Source organism: Lissotriton helveticus, chromosome 8 (genome assembly GCF_964261635.1).
Source record: "Lissotriton helveticus chromosome 8, aLisHel1.1, whole genome shotgun sequence".
Classification (NCBI taxonomy): domain Eukaryota; kingdom Metazoa; phylum Chordata; class Amphibia; order Caudata; family Salamandridae; genus Lissotriton; species Lissotriton helveticus.
In genome coordinates, this window is record NC_136069.1 from 297,636,920 (window position 1) to 297,656,836 (window position 19,917).

At 48.3% G+C, this 19,917-nt stretch overlaps 1 protein-coding gene across 1 annotated transcript in view; it reads left to right on the forward strand.

Annotated features, from left to right (window-relative positions):
• RNF17 (ring finger protein 17) overlaps nt 1–19,917 on the forward strand; it is a 3,010,943-nt gene that overhangs the window by 162,709 nt on the left and 2,828,317 nt on the right. The window lies entirely within an intron of this gene.

Sequence of the window (19,917 nt, forward strand, 5' to 3'; positions counted from 1 at the left end):
AGTTTTCTTTTGTGTTTCATCACCAAAAGCTGCTTAAAGTTTTTAGCCTGTGAAAGTTTCTAGCTTGTTAATAGGAATTGTTGTTTTATGGCTTTTTCAAAAGTACCAATTGGTGTAATGTAATTTTACCTTGTTCTGATTGTCCATTGTAGGAGATTTCCGTGATCTCATGAGCAGATTTACTGCCTCCTGTTGGCAGTTTGTGATACTTTTATAAAGTATAATACATTGTATGTCTTTAACTGCAGCATGCAATGTCTAATCCAGTATGTTCGGCTTATAATTCATTGTTTATTCATTGATTGTGTGTATGGTTGTGATTAGGAGCAGTGAATGTGAGCGATGGAATGCATGGATGACTAATTGAGTGAAAAGACCGATGACCAGAGGAATAGAAGGGTTTGAGGACAGTAAGGCAAGCAGTGTAGAAGAAACTGCTGTAAAATAGACAATAGAACGTGGACCAGAAATGAGGTGGTGGGTGGATTATCGGCACTTGTCAGGACCTGTACTTTATATACCCGGATATATGAACAGATGGCTTCTAAAGAGATATCCCGTGATATTCATACATTTTCTCTGTTGCACTTCAGGTTTTTGCATTTCCCAAAATTGGTGGTTGTGTGCGCTGTCTTACATGCAGTATTTTACACAGTTTTAGTTTATGGGGAGTTGCATTAGGAAATTGGAAGTGTATGGTTCTGCTCAGATTCCTGAAAAAGTAATTCTTCATATGTATTTACTTACTTTCACTTCACTTGCGAAGGCGCGCATAAGGCAAGCTCGTCTGCGGGACTTTCTAGCCTCTAGAATCAAACTCGCCAGCAATGGCGCCAGAGAGATTTTCAATATAGTTAGATCCTTGACAGACCCCAACGCTCTGACTCGAACTCAGCCCGCATCACAGTCACTATACGACAAACTCTCTCAATTTTTCGAGGATAAAATCAAGATCATCTACTCCTCCTTCCCCACCCCCAACAAAGAGGACTGGGAAGAGGTACCCTCCACTCTCCCGCCACCGCTGGCCACCCTGTCCGAATTTGCAGCCATCTCGGAAGCAGACACCATGGCAGAACTACTTAAATGCAAGTCAGGCTCGCCTAATGACCCATGGCCTGCCAAGCAATACAAAAAACTGTCACCCCTTCTAAATCCCTACCTGAATCACATCTGGAATGACTCCCTCAGATCGGGCAGTTTCCCCGCTAAGTGGAAACATGCTTCCCTGGTCCCCATCCTTAAAAAACCCAATCTGGACCCGGACCTTCCCTGCAACTATAGGCCTATTTCCCTCCTGCCTGCCCCTGCTAAGATCCTGGAAAAGCTGGTACACTCTCAGTTGGCGAATTTCATTGAATCCAACGGGCTACTTCATGATTCCCAACACGGCTTTAGGTCGGGCCACAGCACGGAGTCAGCCCTTATTGAAATGGCTGACTCGGTGAGGTGGACGCTCGACCAAGGGTCAAGGGCGGTGTTAGTGCTGCTGGATCTTTCAGCAGCATTCAACACCGTCTCTCACAGGATCCTGCTGAGGAGGCTGGAGGATTTAGGCTTAGGTGGCGCTGTGTTGAAATGGTTCACATCATACCTTTCCGACCGCACACAGCAGGTTTTTACCCCTCCCTACACTTCCTCCGCCAGACCACTCAAATGGGGAGTCCCTCAGGGCTCCTCCCTAAGCCCGCTCCTGTTTAATGTTTACTTTACCCCCTTGGCCAAGCTGATCGCTCAGACTGGGATTAAATCTACTTCCTACGCTGACGACATTCAGCTACTCTTCACCTTCGACACTCCCTCCTCTGCTTTTGATCCGTTAAAAACTTGCCTTAGGGACAATTCCAAATGGATGAATGCCAATTCCCTCCGACTTAATGCAGGAAAAACGGAGATCCTGTTTTTCAACTCGCCATCCCCTCTGGACTCTAGTTTGTGGTGGCCAGAAGATCTGAGCCAAGCCCCCACGCCCAAAGACTCGGTTAGAAACCTCGGAGTCCGTTGGGATAACCACCTCAGCTTCAACACTCAGGTGCAAACAGTAGCAGCCTCCTGTTTTGCCAAGATCAGGACTATCAAATGGCTTATCAACTACCTGCCGGCGGACTGCCGTAAGACTGTGATCCAAGCATTGATTATCCAGTATTTGGGTGTCTTTCATAGATTCACATGCCTGACTCATTCCCCGTCGTCGAGACGGGAGCCTCCGGTATATAAAAAGTAATGTCCTAAAGGCATATATAGAAAAGAATAGGCCCAAAGGTCTCACCTTAGTAGCCTATCCACGTCCTTTTGTAGGAAGGACCAAACAGAGCAGGCCCCAAGGGTCCCACCTTGGTGGCCTATCTGTGTCCTTTTGTAAAAAGGACCAAATAAAGTACAACAGCCAATCAGCTACCACCTCCTTCTAGAACCTTCCTGCCAGGAGCCCAAGTCTCTCAGATTTTCTACCGCACGTTGTGCTAGGGAGTCTCCACCTGAGTTCTCTTCAGGAATTTCTCTTTTTCTTTAAAAGCAACTTTAATTATTCTCTAAAGTTATGTCTGATAGTCAGAAGAAAGGTCTTTTCCGGGCTTGTTCCTCCTGCAGCAAGAAAAGACTTCACATTGAGGATAAACATGATAAATGTTTATATTGCCTCTACCCTCACCACCAGGCAAAGGACTGCAAAATATGTCGGACCTTCTCCAACAAGACCCTCAAGGACCGAGAAGGTCGATTTCTGTTGTGGCTCAACAGGCTCAAGACCAAGACTGATGACTTGGTATCCGAAGGTGAGAGTGTGTCTGGAGTGTCGCAATTTTCCTTGAAGAGGCCAAGGGTTTCTTCCCCTAGCCCCACAGACACCCCTCCTATGAAGACTTCTAAAAAGTCCTCAGAGGGCAAGCCATCTGTGTCTGGCAAGGACCTGCCTGTCCCCCGGAAGCAGCCACTGGTCCCGGCGACGACGACGACGGCGTCGATGGTGCATTCAGCACAGAACACCGTCTCGACGTCGACGACGACAGTGTCGACGACGACGGCCTCATCGGCTTCCTCCTCGTCGACGAGGACTAGGCCTTCATCGTCGGCGAGTAGACCTACGCCGTCGACCATCCCGGTCACTCCATCGACGACGAAGATCTCGTCGTCGACGACGAGACCCTCGTCGAAGGCGTCGACGACGACGACACCGTCGACGAGAACAACGCCGTCGACGAAGTCTACCTCGTCGACGAGGATCATCCCGTCGACGGTGGGAAAGCCGTCGACGACGAGTACACCGTCGACGGTGGGGACTTTACTGTCGACGAAAATGACATCGAAGAAGACATCGTCGTCGCAACCACCGTCGACGACGACTAAATTACCGTCGACGACCATATCTACCACGGCACCGTCGCTTTCGACGTCGACAGGACCCTGGAAGGAGTCTGCACTCCTCTCCCACGCCATGGATGCCTTTCCACCACAAGTGAGCCATGTCACTTTGAAAATTACTAAACGGCCTATTACGCCGCAACGGATCTCGCCCGGTAGGATACAACAACTTCCTCCGGCCTGTCTACTACAAGGTCAGGAGTCGGACGAGGACTCCTTTACGCAGGCTACTAGTCCATCGGACCTAGTCCTGAAATGTCAAACCACAGACGAGGAGCCTGAAGAGGAGGAGCCTGAAGAGGAGGAAGTCCTTCCACAACAACAGGACCAGCCTCCGCCCCAGACACAGGTTACTCCTATGGTGTGTCTCCCCGCATCCATTGTCTCGGACCTACAATTCCTCATACAGGATTATAAGGAACGGTTCCCGGAGAAACATTCTGCGTCAGCACCTCCAGCTGCACAGACGCCAGCTCCTTCATCTCGCCACAGACCAACTCCCCTGGTCATTGAGAAGACACAGGTTCCGATTCAGGACGCTCCCTCATCTGACGATGAGGAGAGGGAACAGGAGGAAGGTGAAGTCGATGACGACCACTCGGACCCGGATGCAGATCAAGATTGTGGCACATTCTCCAGCCTCTCCGGATCCGCAGACCTCGGAGTCTCCACCTGCAGACATCGGTGGATTCCACAACATCATTGAGCGGGCGGCCAAGAGGTTCCATATGTCCATGGAAACTCAGGAAACGGAATGCTTCCTTTATGACTTCAAGGAGCCCACTAGGAAGACTTCAAGATCAATCCCCATAATTGAATACATTTGGAAGCAGGGCAAACAAATCATGCAAGCGCCTGCCTCTATACAGGTGGTGGTGCCCAGGCTTGATAAGAAATACAAGGCCACCTCCACGGCACCGGCATGCCTGACAGGTCACCCCAAACCAGATTCCGTGGTGACTCAAGCGGCGCAGAAGAACTCTCGAAATCCATCCTCGCCTCCTATCGACGCCACCTGATAAGGAGGGCAGGAAACTGGATGCCGTTGGCAAACGCTTTACTACCACTTCAGCCATGACGGTCAAAGTGGCTAATTCAATAGCCCTCCTGGGCCGTTACAATCGCCAACTCTGGGCGGACATTGCACCATATCTTTCAGATCTGCCGGAGGATGTCAGAGAGGAGGCACATTCACTTCTATTGGAAGGACAGACCTCTGCCTCAGAGCTCATCGATTGTGCCATTGATGCCGCCATGACTGGTTTCCGGCAACTGGCAGGAGCTGCAGTCCTGAGGCGACAGGGCTGGCTCAAGGCCACCACTTTCCGCCAGGAGGTGCAAACCAGGATATTAGATATGCCTTACGATGGCCAGCATCTGTTTGGGGAACAGATTGACGCAGCCCTTACAACCATAAAAAAGGACACGGATACTGCCAAGGCTCTGGGTACTTTACAATTCCGGACCCAGTCCTTTCGTGGCAACCGGGGAAGAGGTCAGCCTGCATACAAAGGTTCCTATCAGAATAGGTCTTCGTACACATATTCGCAGTCCAAGCCGCAGTTTCAGCAGCGACAACCTCAACAAGGCCGACAGTCTTCCTACGGCAAGTCCAATTACAGAGGAAGAGGCCAAAAACGACCTACTGGCAACAGACAATGACTTGTCTCCCTCGCTAGCCCCTCCACCACTACATTCTTTAAAACTTGGAGGGAAACTGAAATACTTCCATCGCAATTGGCAAACTATAACAACGGATCGGTGGGTACTCCAACTCATTCGATTTGGACATTCCCTAGAATTTACCTCTATCCCCCCAACTACGCCACCGTGCCAGCGATCACACAGGCACCTACGATTGCTTCTTTAGGAAATAGCTTCCATGCTGCAGAAGGGAGCGATAGAGAGAGTTCCACGGGCCCACAAGAATCAGGGTTTCTACTCTCACTTCTTCCTAATCCACCAAAAAGGAAAGAAATGGCGCCCAATCCTGGATCTCAGGGCACTCAACGTGTTCCTAAAGAAACAATCGTTTCGTATGGTGACTCTGCAAGAAATCCTTGGTCTGCTGGAAAAAGGGGACTATATGACGTCCTTAGACCTCCAGGACGCCTACTATCATATTCCTATTGTAGGAGAGTAGGGTCTGCAATCCTATGATCACCCAGATTTTTGCTTTTTGCTGCACTGGTTTACGACTTTCCCTGGCTGTGGGCCTGCTAATCAGACCCACAGCCTAGCTGTTCTCTCTATCCAAATTGTACACAGGTACTGAATTGGCACTGGGCCCTCTCTAAGTCCCTGTACCCAGGGCTGAGGTGCACCCAGAAGTCTCCCAGGGGCTGAAGCATGTATTGTGCCACCCCTGGGCTGACTAACTAAACTGACACAACTGGCTGCACGACAGCTGGGGCAAGGTGGTGTAATCACCCTTTGCTTTAGATATAGTATACCTATATCTAACCCTAAAAATGGACACACAGATCTCCTATCAGTCACTCCTATGGCAGGCCTTAACAATCCTGAACATTAAAGGATATCACATGAATAAAATATAGACAGAGTCAATCTATACTTTCAAGAAAGACATGTCCAGCCGGACAGGGGTCTTCCAGAGATTTTACTCGAAATTTATGTATTGAAATCACATAAAGGTACCATCCAACAATCACCAAAGGTGGACCACAAGCCTGTGTCCAGTACTAACAGAGCAAGTACAAGAGGTGATGTAGACAGCAGAGAAGGGCTTTGTAAGGCGAAAAAACGTTACTCTATAAACAGTACAATTATACAGAGTATAACAGACATGCACTGGACATTTTAGTAGTATTCACAGTTAGGTTCAAGTGCATAAAAGGTCGACGGCGTTTCGGACCCCTATGAAATATCAGGGACCATCATCAGGACAAATACAATGAAAAGCCTTAGGTTAATTAAGCCTCAAAATGCCTAAAGGGGGGAAAAGAAAGCAATATTCAAAACACATACAGGAAAAATGAAGATAAGAACTGTGACATAGTGACTTGAGTGTGACCAGTGAGCGACAAGGTACCGGTCAAGTATGTCAAGTGGACTATGGTGCTGGTGTACACATTATTAGCCGTGATCCGGAAGCGGGAGAGTTACATATAATAGTGAGAGTGTCCAGTGGAGACGTAATTGCAGTCAAGAACGTAATATTGCCGCGGTGACTAAATTAAATTGGCCTCGCAGTCAGGGAGTGATGTCGGGTGAAAGCGATGTTAAAAAGGGGGCAAGACGCGTGATCGTGAGGGAATAACGTGAAGAGATAACGTGAGGAACCGGCCGGTGCGGTTGATTCAAAAAGGTGCACAAAGGCTCACCGGGTAGCCTCGTGGGATGGGGGCTGGCTCCTCGGGCATTAGGATACCGCGCGATCACCCTGCAAGGGCGAAAGGGTCAGTAGTGAACAGATCGCGGTATTTTAGAATAAAGGGCCGCGAGGGCTAGGGGCTGAGAAACTCACCAGGATCGGGACGCGACGGCCGCGGAAAATTAAAGTCCGTCGGCTTGCCAGGATACCTAATGGGATGGGGACGCATTGTTAGTATCTTCAATGACAATACAACCAGAGCGGAGGGGGGAGCAGATGGAGTCCACTTAACGGGTTAGTCGGCATGAATCATTTCCTGGCGTGCACAATGCAGGGCATCCAGTTAGTAATATACTCGCACCGGATTGGTCCGAGGGTGGGGCATAGAAATCGAAGACGGACACGCATGGGCGCCATCTTAGGGCAGTGTTTGTGAGGGGGAATGTGACGCGGAGTGGAATACCATGCTAGGGAGGCATGCTTTTTAGAAACAAGCGCGTTTTGAGAGAAATCGCATGTTTAAGGAACAGTGAAGCTAAAATAAATTTTTTACATTTATACAGTGGACTGATAGCAGCATCCAGTTCTTGATGAATGCTTCAGGGAAGGCACATAGTTATTACAGTCCAAACACAATCATAAAATAAAGGATTTAAGGAAACAAGTCTAACTCCAGACCCAGAGTATCAGATAAGGGCAGTCCATTCATCTTGAAGGTTAAGCCCTGAGTTCAGACTATCAGTCTTCAAGATCCATTTCAGTTCCTCCCTGTTCAAGAGGCGTGTCAGATCACCACCCCTGGGTGAGATGATGATTTGTGCGATCACACAAACACTCCTTGACCCAAAACCCAAAAAGGCTACTGAAAAATTGGTGTGTGTGACTACATATTCCCCAGTCTCCAACAGGGTGAGGCAATGTGTCAAAAAGAACTGGCACATTTTAAACTCAGGGGTACTAAATTGGGACACTCCGTTGTTTGCCTTCAAGAAAAACAAAAATCTCAAGGACCAATTGGTGAGGGCTGCGTTACCATCTACTAGAAATATAACCCTCCATGACCACTGGCCATTACCTCCACTTCTTGGGCACGCCCGCTGCGGGTCGTGCGTTGTATGTGAGTTCTCAATTGATGGCAAGGAATTTGTGTTTAACAATGCAAGATATGTACTAAAAACATTTACCAATTGCAATAGTCAGAACGTTGTGTATGCCATCATCTGCCCATGTAACATGATATACGTGGGCCAAACCAAACAGAAGGTCAAACTGAGGATTTCCCAACATCGAAGCCGCATCAGGTGTAAAACACCCAACGCCCCTCTTGTGGAACATTTTTTGGAGAAGGGACACTCCGAGAAAGACATTCGCTGGACTGTGATCGCACAAATCATCATCTCACCCAGGGGTGGTGATCTGACACGCCTCTTGAACAGGGAGGAACTGAAATGGATCTTGAAGACTGATAGTCTGAACTCAGGGCTTAACCTTCAAGATGAATGGACTGCCCTTATCTGATACTCTGGGTCTGGAGTTAGACTTGTTTCCTTAAATCCTTTATTTTATGATTGTGTTTGGACTGTAATAACTATGTGCCTTCCCTGAAGCATTCATCAAGAACTGGATGCTGCTATCAGTCCACTGTATAAATGTAAAAAATTTATTTTAGCTTCACTGTTCCTTAAACATGCGATTTCTCTCAAAACGCGCTTGTTTCTAAAAAGCATGCCTCCCTAGCATGGTATTCCACTCCGCGTCACATTCCCCCTCACAAACACTGCCCTAAGATGGCGCCCATGCGTGTCCGTCTTCGATTTCTATGCCCCACCCTCGGACCAATCCGGTGCGAGTATATTACTAACTGGATGCCCTGCATTGTGCACGCCAGGAAATGATTCATGCCGACTAACCCGGTAAGTGGACTCCATCTGCTCCCCCCTCCGCTCTGGTTGTATTGTCATTGAAGATACTAACAATGCGTCCCCATCCCATTAGGTATCCTGGCAAGCCGACGGACTTTAATTTTCCGCGGCCGTCGCGTCCCGATCCTGGTGAGTTTCTCAGCCCCTAGCCCTCGCGGCCCTTTATTCTAAAATACCGCGATCTGTTCACTACTGACCCTTTCGCCCTTGCAGGGTGATCGCGCGGTATCCTAATGCCCGAGGAGCCAGCCCCCATCCCACGAGGCTACCCGGTGAGCCTTTGTGCACCTTTTTGAATCAACCGCACCGGCCGGTTCCTCACGTTATCTCTTCACGTTATTCCCTCACGATCACGCGTCTTGCCCCCTTTTTAACATCGCTTTCACCCGACATCACTCCCTGACTGCGAGGCCAATTTAATTTAGTCACCGCGGCAATATTACGTTCTTGACTGCAATTACGTCTCCACTGGACACTCTCACTATTATATGTAACTCTCCCGCTTCCGGATCACGGCTAATAATGTGTACACCAGCACCATAGTCCACTTGACATACTTGACCGGTACCTTGTCGCTCACTGGTCACACTCAAGTCACTATGTCACAGTTCTTATCTTCATTTTTCCTGTATGTGTTTTGAATATTGCTTTCTTTTCCCCCCTTTAGGCATTTTGAGGCTTAATTAACCTAAGGCTTTTCATTGTATTTGTCCTGATGATGGTCCCTGATATTTCATAGGGGTCCGAAACGCCGTCGACCTTTTATGCACTTGAACCTAACTGTGAATACTACTAAAATGTCCAGTGCATGTCTGTTATACTCTGTATAATTGTACTGTTTATAGAGTAACGTTTTTTCGCCTTACAAAGCCCTTCTCTGCTGTCTACATCACCTCTTGTACTTGCTCTGTTAGTACTGGACACAGGCTTGTGGTCCACCTTTGGTGATTGTTGGATGGTACCTTTATGTGATTTCAATACATAAATTTCGAGTAAAATCTCTGGAAGACCCCTGTCCGGCTGGACATGTCTTTCTTGAAAGTATAGATTGACTCTGTCTATATTTTATTCATGTGATATCCTTTAATGTTTGGGACCGCTGTTGTTGTTCAAAAAGTATGCTCCCCATGGTCCCTGCTGACTAAAATTGGGGCCCCTTGTTGTTATTAAATTAACAATCCTGAAGGCAGAGTGCTTGGAATCGTGTGAGATGGTGCTCTGGCATGAGCTGAGCCTGTCTGCGGCTTTCGGGATCCATCCCTTAGCCGTTTCCATGATATCGCATACCATATACTCTTAAGTGCATTATAATCCTCGCGGTTATATGCCAACTCTGGTATCGCTTTATCAAAACATGTCGAGTAAGGTGTCATACGAATTGGAATACTAACCCCTCGCCAATTCTGGCGACGGGGTTAGCATTCCACCCTTCTAGAGGGACACGACATGTATGTAACCTGTAACCCCGGTTAAAGTCATACATAGCCTCAGCTCCACAAAATGGATGCTGCCACCGAGACACAAGTCTGCCCTCCTGCTGCTGGGAGTCCTCCCAGAGCAGGAGGCAAGGACAAAGGGTTTCCTGCCAGGGGCGGTGCCAGCACCGTCCCAGACAGGGTTTTGTGTATTCCAGGTAGGCAGGGCTACAGAGGAAGGTGACTGCAAGTGGCACCCCGGTGCTCACTGTGCATAGGCCGGCTGAAACCAGTTCCAGGGGCACTCCAGCCCCTGGCCTGGGGAAAGCCCGCCAAAGGAGAGGGGTGTAACCACCCCCCTCCTGGTCCCACCCATAGGGCAGGACTTAGTCGCGTGCCAGCCCCCTTTTCCCAGATAAAGGTAGGAGCAGGCCCCCTTCCAAATTAGATCATCTTTGGAATCAAGACACGACTTTCTACGAAAGGACATCAAGATTTCTTCTTCAAGATTCTCCCTTGTGACTAAGGAGTAGTCACCCTGCATCCGCAGGCACCACCTTAAGAACACTGCGGTCTGCTGCAAGTCCTTCCTCCGGAATCCGACTGCCCAGCTCGACAAGACCCGGCTTCCCTGGCACCTCCGACCTCTACTCACCTCTACAGCCAAGCTGAGAACCGTGAGTGCGACGAGACCTCAAGGGACCGACTATTGCCAAGACTGCACGACTTCTTCACAGCAAGCCCGCCGAGTAATCTCCTGGCGAGTGCTTTGGGGTCCGAGAAGCCCCAACCCTGAGCAGCTCCAGCACCGAAGAGCAGCCCCCCAGCATCTCCACGATCGGCGTGGGGCCCTTCTGCTTTTTGCTGCTCACCGCGTTGTTTGGCTACTAGCCCGCTGGCTTGTGGCCTTCTGAACGGCGCCCGACGACTTCACTGCTGCTGGTCTGGTTGCTCCAGACTGGCTCTTGCTCCCTTCCAGAAGAGGAGCACCCCGGACCCTCCTGGTCCACTCAAGACGCCATTTTGAGTCCACCGCGTGGGCTTGAATTAGCCAAGGCTTTGTTGCCCAATCCTGGGTACATCGACGCCGACAGCTTCATCCATCGTGGGACAGCTCGCCTCTCTATCCTGGTCGCCGACAACGCCTCCTGGTCCGTGAGATCTGCAGAGCACAGCGTCGCCCACTCACCTAGTCGAGGTGACTACCATCCGGTGCCCTCCTGGTGCCCACTGACTACTGGCTAGTAGTCACGAACTTGGTCCCCTCTGCTTTCAGGTGTCATCCATCTTCCAGATCCAGGCTTGGATCAACTCGAACTCTCTTCACTGGTCGCCTGCCAGCATCTTTCTTCCAGGCTCCTGGTTCGTCTACGAGGATTCCCGACGTCCTTTGAGACCTATGCAGCTGCAGCCCCTGGGCTAGGTAACTTCGGCATTTCGGTGCCCCAGCATAGCCTCACTATCCAAGGGTCAGGATCCACTGTCGTTTTCTTCCTACCAGGTCGGGTTCGCCCGTAAACACTAACTTTAACTTTACTAGCTATCATAGACTTTGTCCCGCATCCCGCGTGAGAGTGCACACTCTGCACCCGAGTCCCCTGGGCCTCCTAGAAGTAATCTAACGATTCTATAGTCAAGTCCTAGCGATTCCAAAGCCTATTAGTACTGTACTTACCTGCTAGTAATTTCGCATTCCACTTTCAGAGTATATGGTTTTTCGTGCCCCTCGGGCATTTGTATATACTGTGCTAACTTAAGTATTTTCGTAAGAGTTTTGTTGTGTGCCTAGCACCCTGTCCTCATAAAGAGTACAGGGCTGTTGTGATTCTAATAAATACACTGTTTATTTTCATAACACTTGTGTGGTGTCCTTTCACTGGGTGTTCAAGGGGTAATGTGATGGTAAAACAGCTGGCTTAACACGCCCTCTAGAGTCTTAGCCTTAGACTGCTCGTATCCATGCTACTAGGATAGCTGGTCTATAAGGTTGACTTACAACCAATCATCAATAAGGGTTGTTTGGACTGATATATAGTGATCACTAGAATAGTGAGCACTGCACATCAGGCCAACTTCTCACACCTATTCTCAAAGGGCACAGGAAGTTCCTCAGGTTTGCGGTGGCAGGACAGCACTACCAATTTCGGGTCCTTCCATTTGGCCTCAAATCGGCCCCGCGGATCTTTACCAAATGCCTATCACCAGTAGCAGCATTTCTTCGTCAACAAGGCCACCAGGTGTTTCCATACCTGGACGACTGGCTGGTGAAGGCACCGACGGCAGCCGCCGCAGCCTCGTCCTCCAGCGCCTGTCTGGATATTTTCCACCGCCTAGGACTGACCCTCAACACTGCCAAGTCAACTCTGGAACCCACCAAGGTCATCACATTCCTTGGAGCGACTCTGGACACGGACCGTGTCAAGGCTTTCCCCTCTCAGGAGAGAAAAATGAAGCTCATCTCCTTGGCCAAGGCAGTGGCTTCGCGGAAGACTCTTCCGGTCCGCACGTTCAAGTCTCTCCTAGGCATGATGTCCTCATGCATACTGCTCATTCCACACTGCCGCCTAAAAATGCGTCCACTCCAGGAGGCACTGACAAAGCAATGGACTCAAGCCACAGGTTCTTTCGAGGACCGCATACGAGTCACTCGACCCATTATCAATCATTTGCAATGGTGGACATCTCTCCACCATCTCTCAAAGGGTCTGCCGTTCCTGCTCCCAGCAGAGCCACACGTCATAACTACGGATGCGTCCCTGGAAGGCTGGGGAGCTGTCCTCCAGGACCTCCAGATCAACGGCAAATGGACAACACAGGAAACCAGGCTCCATATCAATCTGTTGGAGTTACGGGCGGTTTTCCTGGCTCTACAGGCGTTTCTTCCACGCATTCGTCACTCCCCAGTGCTCGTCAGGATGGACAACACCACGACGATGCACTACCTGAACAAACAGGGTGGGACGCGTTCCATCTCGTTATCTCGAGAATTGCAAAGAATCTGGAACTGGCTTCTAACACATGGCATAGTGTTAAAAGCGGAGTACGTCCCGGGCAAAGACAATGTCTTGGCGGACGCACTGAGCAGGGAGAAGTCTCCTTGCCACGAATGGGAACTGGACAGGGAGGTGCTGGACCATATCTTCCAGGAGTGGGGCACCCCGAACATAGACCTCTTTGCCACCAGAGAGAACGCCAAATGCCCAAGCTTCGCAAGCAGGCATCACCACTCCGGAACCCTCGGGAATGCATTTTCCATCGCATGGCGCAACGTCTTTGCGTTCGCCTTTCCGCCATTCCCACTGATACCCAGGGTTCTCAGGAAGATGAAATCGGAACCCTGCACTCTGATCCTCATTGCTCCGTCCTGGCCGAGGCAGCACTGGTTCATGGAGCTTCATCGCCTCTCTGCCCGGCCCCCTCTTCGCCTGCAGCAGTTTCCGGCCCTGATCACGATGTCTCAAGGGCAGGTTCTCCACCCGAACCTGAGCTCTCTGAAGTTATCAGCCTGGCTCCTGAATACCGCGAATTCAGCCATCTGAACATCCCGCAGGATTGCAGAGATGTCCTTGCGAACGCTAGAGCGGTCAGCACTAACAAAACCTACTCACTAAAATGGAAGCGATTCTGTTCCTGGTGTGTGGATCAAGGCTTGCACCCCTTCCATGCCACTCCACAGCAGCTGCTACCATACCTGTTACACCTTGCGCAGTCAGGCCTTGCGCATACATCCATCAAAGTGCATCTAGCGGCGATTTCAAGGTTCACAAGAAAGGCTACAGGCCCATCTTTGTGGGCGGACAGGCTCATCAAACAATTCCTAAAGGGTCTATTCAGGTCCTTTCCACGACCACGGCCTATTCCTCCATCGTGGCACCTCAATGTGGTTCTTCATCAACTAATGAAGCATCCCTTCGAACCCATCCATAAGGCTGAGATCAAGTTCCTCTCTTGGAAAACGGCCCTCCTCCTGGCACTAACCTCTGCCAGGAGGGTCAGTGAATTGCAGGCTCTATCCATCCAGGATCCTTTTCTTCAATTCAGAGAGGACAGAGTCATTCTGAGGACTAACCCTCGCTTCATTCCAAAAGTCCCTTCGGACTTCCATCTTAATGAACCAGTGGTGCTTAGATCGTTCTTTCCGAATCCTACCACGGCAGCTGAAAGAACTCTACATTCTCTAGATCTAAAGAGATGTCTTAAATTCTACATCGATAAGACACGACACTTTCGAAAGTCATCCCAGCTCTTCATTGCCTTTAGTAGACCAAGACTGGGCATGCCCCTGACAAAGCAGAGCATCTCAAGATGGATCTCTTCTGCGATCACCTTTTGTCATGACAAGGCCGGACGGCCTTTAGACTCACGAGTCAAAGCTCATTCGACTAGAGCCATGTCCACGTCTGCGGCGCTGTTCGCTGGAGTGCCGATATTGGACATCTGCAGAGCGGCGACATGGAAGTCCCCGCACACCTTCACCAGGCACTACTGCCTGGATACTGAGCTGATGAAGGATCCAGCAGTGGGCCGAGCAGTGCTTCGCCATCTATTCCAGTGAGGTGAGCCCTACTACATCCCTCCATCCTTTACGGGTATGCACATTCTCTTACTGTATTTATATGCCATTGCATTTTGTGATTTGTAGTCATGTGATATGTTTTATCCACATGTTCATACTTGATCTTCATACAGAATGTGCATAATGTATTGCTCGCTACTCTGATTCAGGCATGTGAATCTATGAAAGACACCCAAATACTGGATAAGAAATGCGTTACTTACCTGTAACTGCAGTTATCCAGTATTGGTGTCTTTCATAGATTCACATGCACCCTCCCGCCTCCCCTGGCAGGGCTCACCTTTCTCTCTAATGAGTTTACGCCTAACTAGCTTGGTGCGTACGAAAATCTGAGAGACTTGGGCTCCTGGCAGGAAGGTTCTAGAAGGAGGTGGTAGCTGATTGGCTGTTGTACTTTATTTGGTCCTTTTTACAAAAGGACACAGATAGGCCACCAAGGTGGGACCCTTGGGGCCTGCTCTGTTTGGTCCTTCCTACAAAAGGACGTGGATAGGCTACTAAGGTGAGACCTTTGGGCCTATTCTTTTCTATGTATGTCTTTAGGACATTACTTTTTATATACCGGAGGCTCCCGTCTCGACGACGGGGAATGATTCAGGCATGTGAATCTATGAAAGACACCAATACTGGATAACTGCAGTTACAGGTAAGTAACGCATTTCTTACCTCCCATCTTGACTATGCCAATGCCTTGTATCTCGGTATCACAGCAGGCCTATGTCATAAACTTCAGACGGTCCAAAACGCCGCCGCTCGGCTGGTGGAAAGAATCCCCTTCAGACATCATATCTCTCCACACCTCCGCAAACTGCACTGGCTGCCAATTGCTAAAAGATGCGTTTTCAAAGCCACGACGCTGGCCTATTGAGCATCAAAAGGCCATGGGTCCGCCCATTTGAAAAACACCTTGCGACCGTATGCCAACTACAGGACATTACGCTCCAACTCCCTTCTTCTCCTGGAAACTCCACGCTTTAAACGATCTCGAGCAGGTGGAAAAACCTTTGAGGTCTGTGCCACTCAGCACTGGAATAAGCTACCGGTAGCCTTACGTTTCTCCCAAACAGAATTGTCATTCCGCAAGTCCCTGAAGACCCATCTGTTCTCCCCTTAATCTGGCTTCCCACCCCTGTGCCCCCTGTTTTCAAAGTTTTCAGCGCCGGGACGCCCCGTTGGGGCAGCTGTGCGCTTTATAAAATACACAAATAATAAAAATAAATAAAAATTATTAGAGGGAAGTGCATTTTCCTCTTGTCCCTCATTTTACAGACTCCTTATGCATGGATTCAGCTTACGCCAGTAAGAACTAGTCAGGGTTGGTCACCTGATCCCGAGAAAGATCTCCGGGCTAGTCACTAGGCAATAGCAGGCAATGCAGGAAGAGGAAAATCAGATGTTCACCAGAGAAGTGGAAACGTACGCTGAACAAATTAAATTATATGGCAACCATAACTGGTAGAGCAGATATTATGGTGGGTCTAAAATCCTTGACAAAGGCAGACATGGTCACCCTGGCAAAATTTGCCTGGGTTAGTCACTCTTGTGCAGCATGCACATGGTGTCCTAATTCAGTATAAGCCTATATAAAACATGTGCACACACAGCCCCTATCTACACATATCCCACAGATGATACATATCCCACAGATGACAATAGCTAAGTGACCATGGTTATACAGAAGTTGACAGACAATTAAAGGAGAGCAGCAGTTGGCAGCTTTCTATCAATGGTTTGGGACTATTACCCCTGTACTGCCACTGTCTTCGGTCTCCTCCTAGTCTGTGATGTGAGGCAGTAGCCACCCTCACTGTGATGGTTTCATTTTGGCTCACTACATGTTGGCAGAGCTTAGCATTACTGACTAGGGATTATTGTTGTGAGCCTTAAGTTGACTCCAATTCTAAAGTTCACTAGAGGGAAAATATAGGGGAACTGATAAAAACTTTCAGGGAAAGAATGCACAGTTTTTCCTATTCATGCAGATGAAATGTATCTCATAGAAATAATAATTTGATTGTGCTACTTTCCGTTCTGCCCCTCCTACACCAACAAAGGAGAGATGAGAAGAATGAGGAGTGTAGAGACGGGTTTGCCTTGTGTCTGACCATGCATACGTAAAAGCACATATCAGGCATGATGTTGGCCTTCCCTGGAGTTAAGGTAGACCTCTATGAAATGCAGTGGGTATGCATGGGCCTGAGGCTGATCCTGAGTGCACTAACAAAGGCAAGATGAGGAGTGTAGATAGGTTTGCCTTGTGTCTGAGCATGTACATGTGCAATCACTTTCCTCTCTGCCCCTCCTACATTAACAAAGGCAAGATGAGAAGAATGAGGAGTGTAGATAGGTTTGCCTTGTCTGAGCATGTATATGTGCAGTCACTTTCCTCTCTGCCCCTCCTACACTAACAAAGGCAATATGAGAAGAATGAGGAGTGTAGAGATGGGGTTGCCTTGTGTCTGAGCATGCATATGTGCAGGCACATTTCAGGCATGATGTTGGCATTCCCTGGAGTTAAGGTAGACCTCTATGACATGCAGTGGGTATGTATGTGCCTTAGGCTGATCCTCAGTATTCGAGAATCTATGTGAGAATTCTAGGCTGTGTTGTCCTTGTAGGACAGTACTAAATGAAAGTGCATGAGCATTTAGAAAAATTACTGAAAATAGAAAGCTGATTTTGAGGAAAAATTGTGGTAGTTCCAGAAAAAGACTTTTTTCTTGTGACTAAATGACAATTTGCCCCAAAAAATAAAAGTGTTTATTACAAACTATTTTATTTTTGCGAAATTACAAGGTACTATTTGGTGACTAGAGTATTTTCCTTTTTTTCGAGGGGCAAATCATAGAAAAGGTAGTGACAAAATTACTGCAGGCATTCCGGTATGAAATACCCCTTCTACAGTACCTTTCATCAAGATTCAGACTCACCAGTATAACATAATCAATCTTCACTAGCAAATGTGAGGAAATGATCAGAGCTCTTGATGATAACCACCCTGCAACTTTAATCCCCTTAGTCACATCAGCGGCATATGACACCATGGACCAAAACTACCTACCCGCTGTTTTGAAACTTTTATGGGAATTAAAAGACCTGCAATGGCAATAAGCTCAGAAAACTTTTCTGCTCATTCAGGCGATCTCAGATGTCCCACCCAATCCGCCTGAACAGCGAATTCAGCATTGATTCGAGAACCCACCCTGCTTATCTTTGCATAAATCTGTCCCTTGCCTTCAGTTTTTTGCCATTGTATTCCTTTCTTTATCTGGCCCTGAAGTGGCTATTAGAAGCATGTTTAGCATCTTACAGATTGTGAAAACATAAATACAACAGACTCTGTGCTTGGTTATAATTGAAATGCTTCAATAATACTCTGGACATGTCACAAAATATTCTGCTTTCCACTGGCACCCATCATACGCCCTTCCAGTGTTTCCCCAGTACCACTGTTATCCTCCTTCCCTCCCCCACCACCCATCTAACCACTACTGGCTACACTAAATTTATTTTGGTACACCACAGTGATTGTCAAGAAATCTCACTCCTATCACTTGCTACGGTCTTACTGACTATGATAGCCCCATATGAGTGCACCCGACCTGCATTTGCCTTGGCACCGGGACACTCTTGAATAGCTGCATGCTTTACAAATTAATTTATTCATTCATTCATGCATGTCCGTCTTCACCTTCGCCACACACTAAGTATTAGACTGTTGCATCATAACTCATTAACACATTCTGCGCTAGCAGGAAAACTTTGTACTACACAGCGCACAGGGGCATAAAACTTAGGATGCCACCAGGTCACTGTTATGCTTGCGCCAAAAATTAAAATTCATTTTATTGACCCGTAGCAATGTTTGCCAATTCTGTGGGAGAATAGCTCATGCCGCCCAGCTCATTTATTTTCTTTGCATTCCAGTTCTTTTAATAATTTATGATGGAATACTTAGGACAAGATGTACACGAATGTAAAGAAAAAACAACTGGATTGAGAAGAGCTATTCGCACAAGATATATGGAAATTTAAGAACTCTGTAAGCCTTGCAGACAAGCTGGTCTGTTGGCTGGGTGATGTGATGTTCATTAGTTTAGTGCACCCTTTCTCAAAGAGCCAGTAGGCCATGATCTTTTGGCAATAAGTGTCTGTTGTGTTCTCTTGTAGGGGATTTCCATGATACTCCTAATCATGTGAATAGTCCCGCCCATGTGCGTGGACCCCGGAGCACTTCATTAGATCTATCTTCTTAAGTTGTCAACTTCTGCCTTTCTTCAGGAAGGCCTGTATGGACACTTAAGAGATAAAAAGACAATAATGCAGCCTAAGAAACTAGGCTACACTGGCCATTTACTTCATCTTGAAGTGAAAAAGATAGCCAGTTTAAGTTTAATTTTAGTCATTTGCTGAGTCTTACACATAGAAAACTCTCCTTCACAAAACTCTTTTTTCATAATAGAGATGAGAGGAATGGATAGAGAAGCCCCCACAGGCTGCCTTTATGTGTTTGAAAATGGCTCCCGTGCTTTTAAGAGTCTCCAGAGACCCCCGGTATCTCATGAGGCACAGCCAGAGGCATTTACTTTCAGTTCTTTTTTCCGGCTCCTGCTAGCAGGACCCTGGAGAATTGAGCTCTACCTTTTTTGGTATTTCATCAAAATTTGTATTTTTTTCTGGACTTTTGCAGTTTCACTTGACGTCTTTGGCCTTTAGCTAACTACTGCTGTCGTTTTTTGGTAGAATTTCTACTGTCTTGTCAAAATGCCGTCTCTAAGTGCCCTGAATGAGGTAGGAAGAAGGCCAAGTCGGATTCCCACAGAGTCTGTATTCTGTGTTTGCCTGTGTCTCATGTTCCTGACACCGTGCCATTTGTAAGACCTTTTCCAGGCGCACTCTGCGTAACGGGAAGAAGATTTGGCTTCAGGGATGGAGCAGAGGAGACCCAAGGCAGCTTCTTCAGCCTCTGGGAAAGGAGAGGGTAAGTCCTCTACCAAGTCCTATGCTTTGGCCTCTGGGGGGCTCTCCAGCAGGAAAACGGCAGAATAACTACCCCGTTCCCTATTGACGTAGAGGACGGCAACGACTACGTCAAGAGCTGGCATGACAACAAAGTGCTCCCCGTCGACCCAGGTCTCTGGGTCGAAGTGACGTCGAAGATCAACGTCGAGGAGAAGAATGGCGAGATCGCCGTCAAGGGGTTCCCCTCGTTTGACGTTGACGCAAAGAAAATTGCCGTCGAGACATCGGCGTTGGTCTGAAGCTCGCAAGCGGCGGTCGACGCCGCAGGTCGTCGCCGATCACCATCGA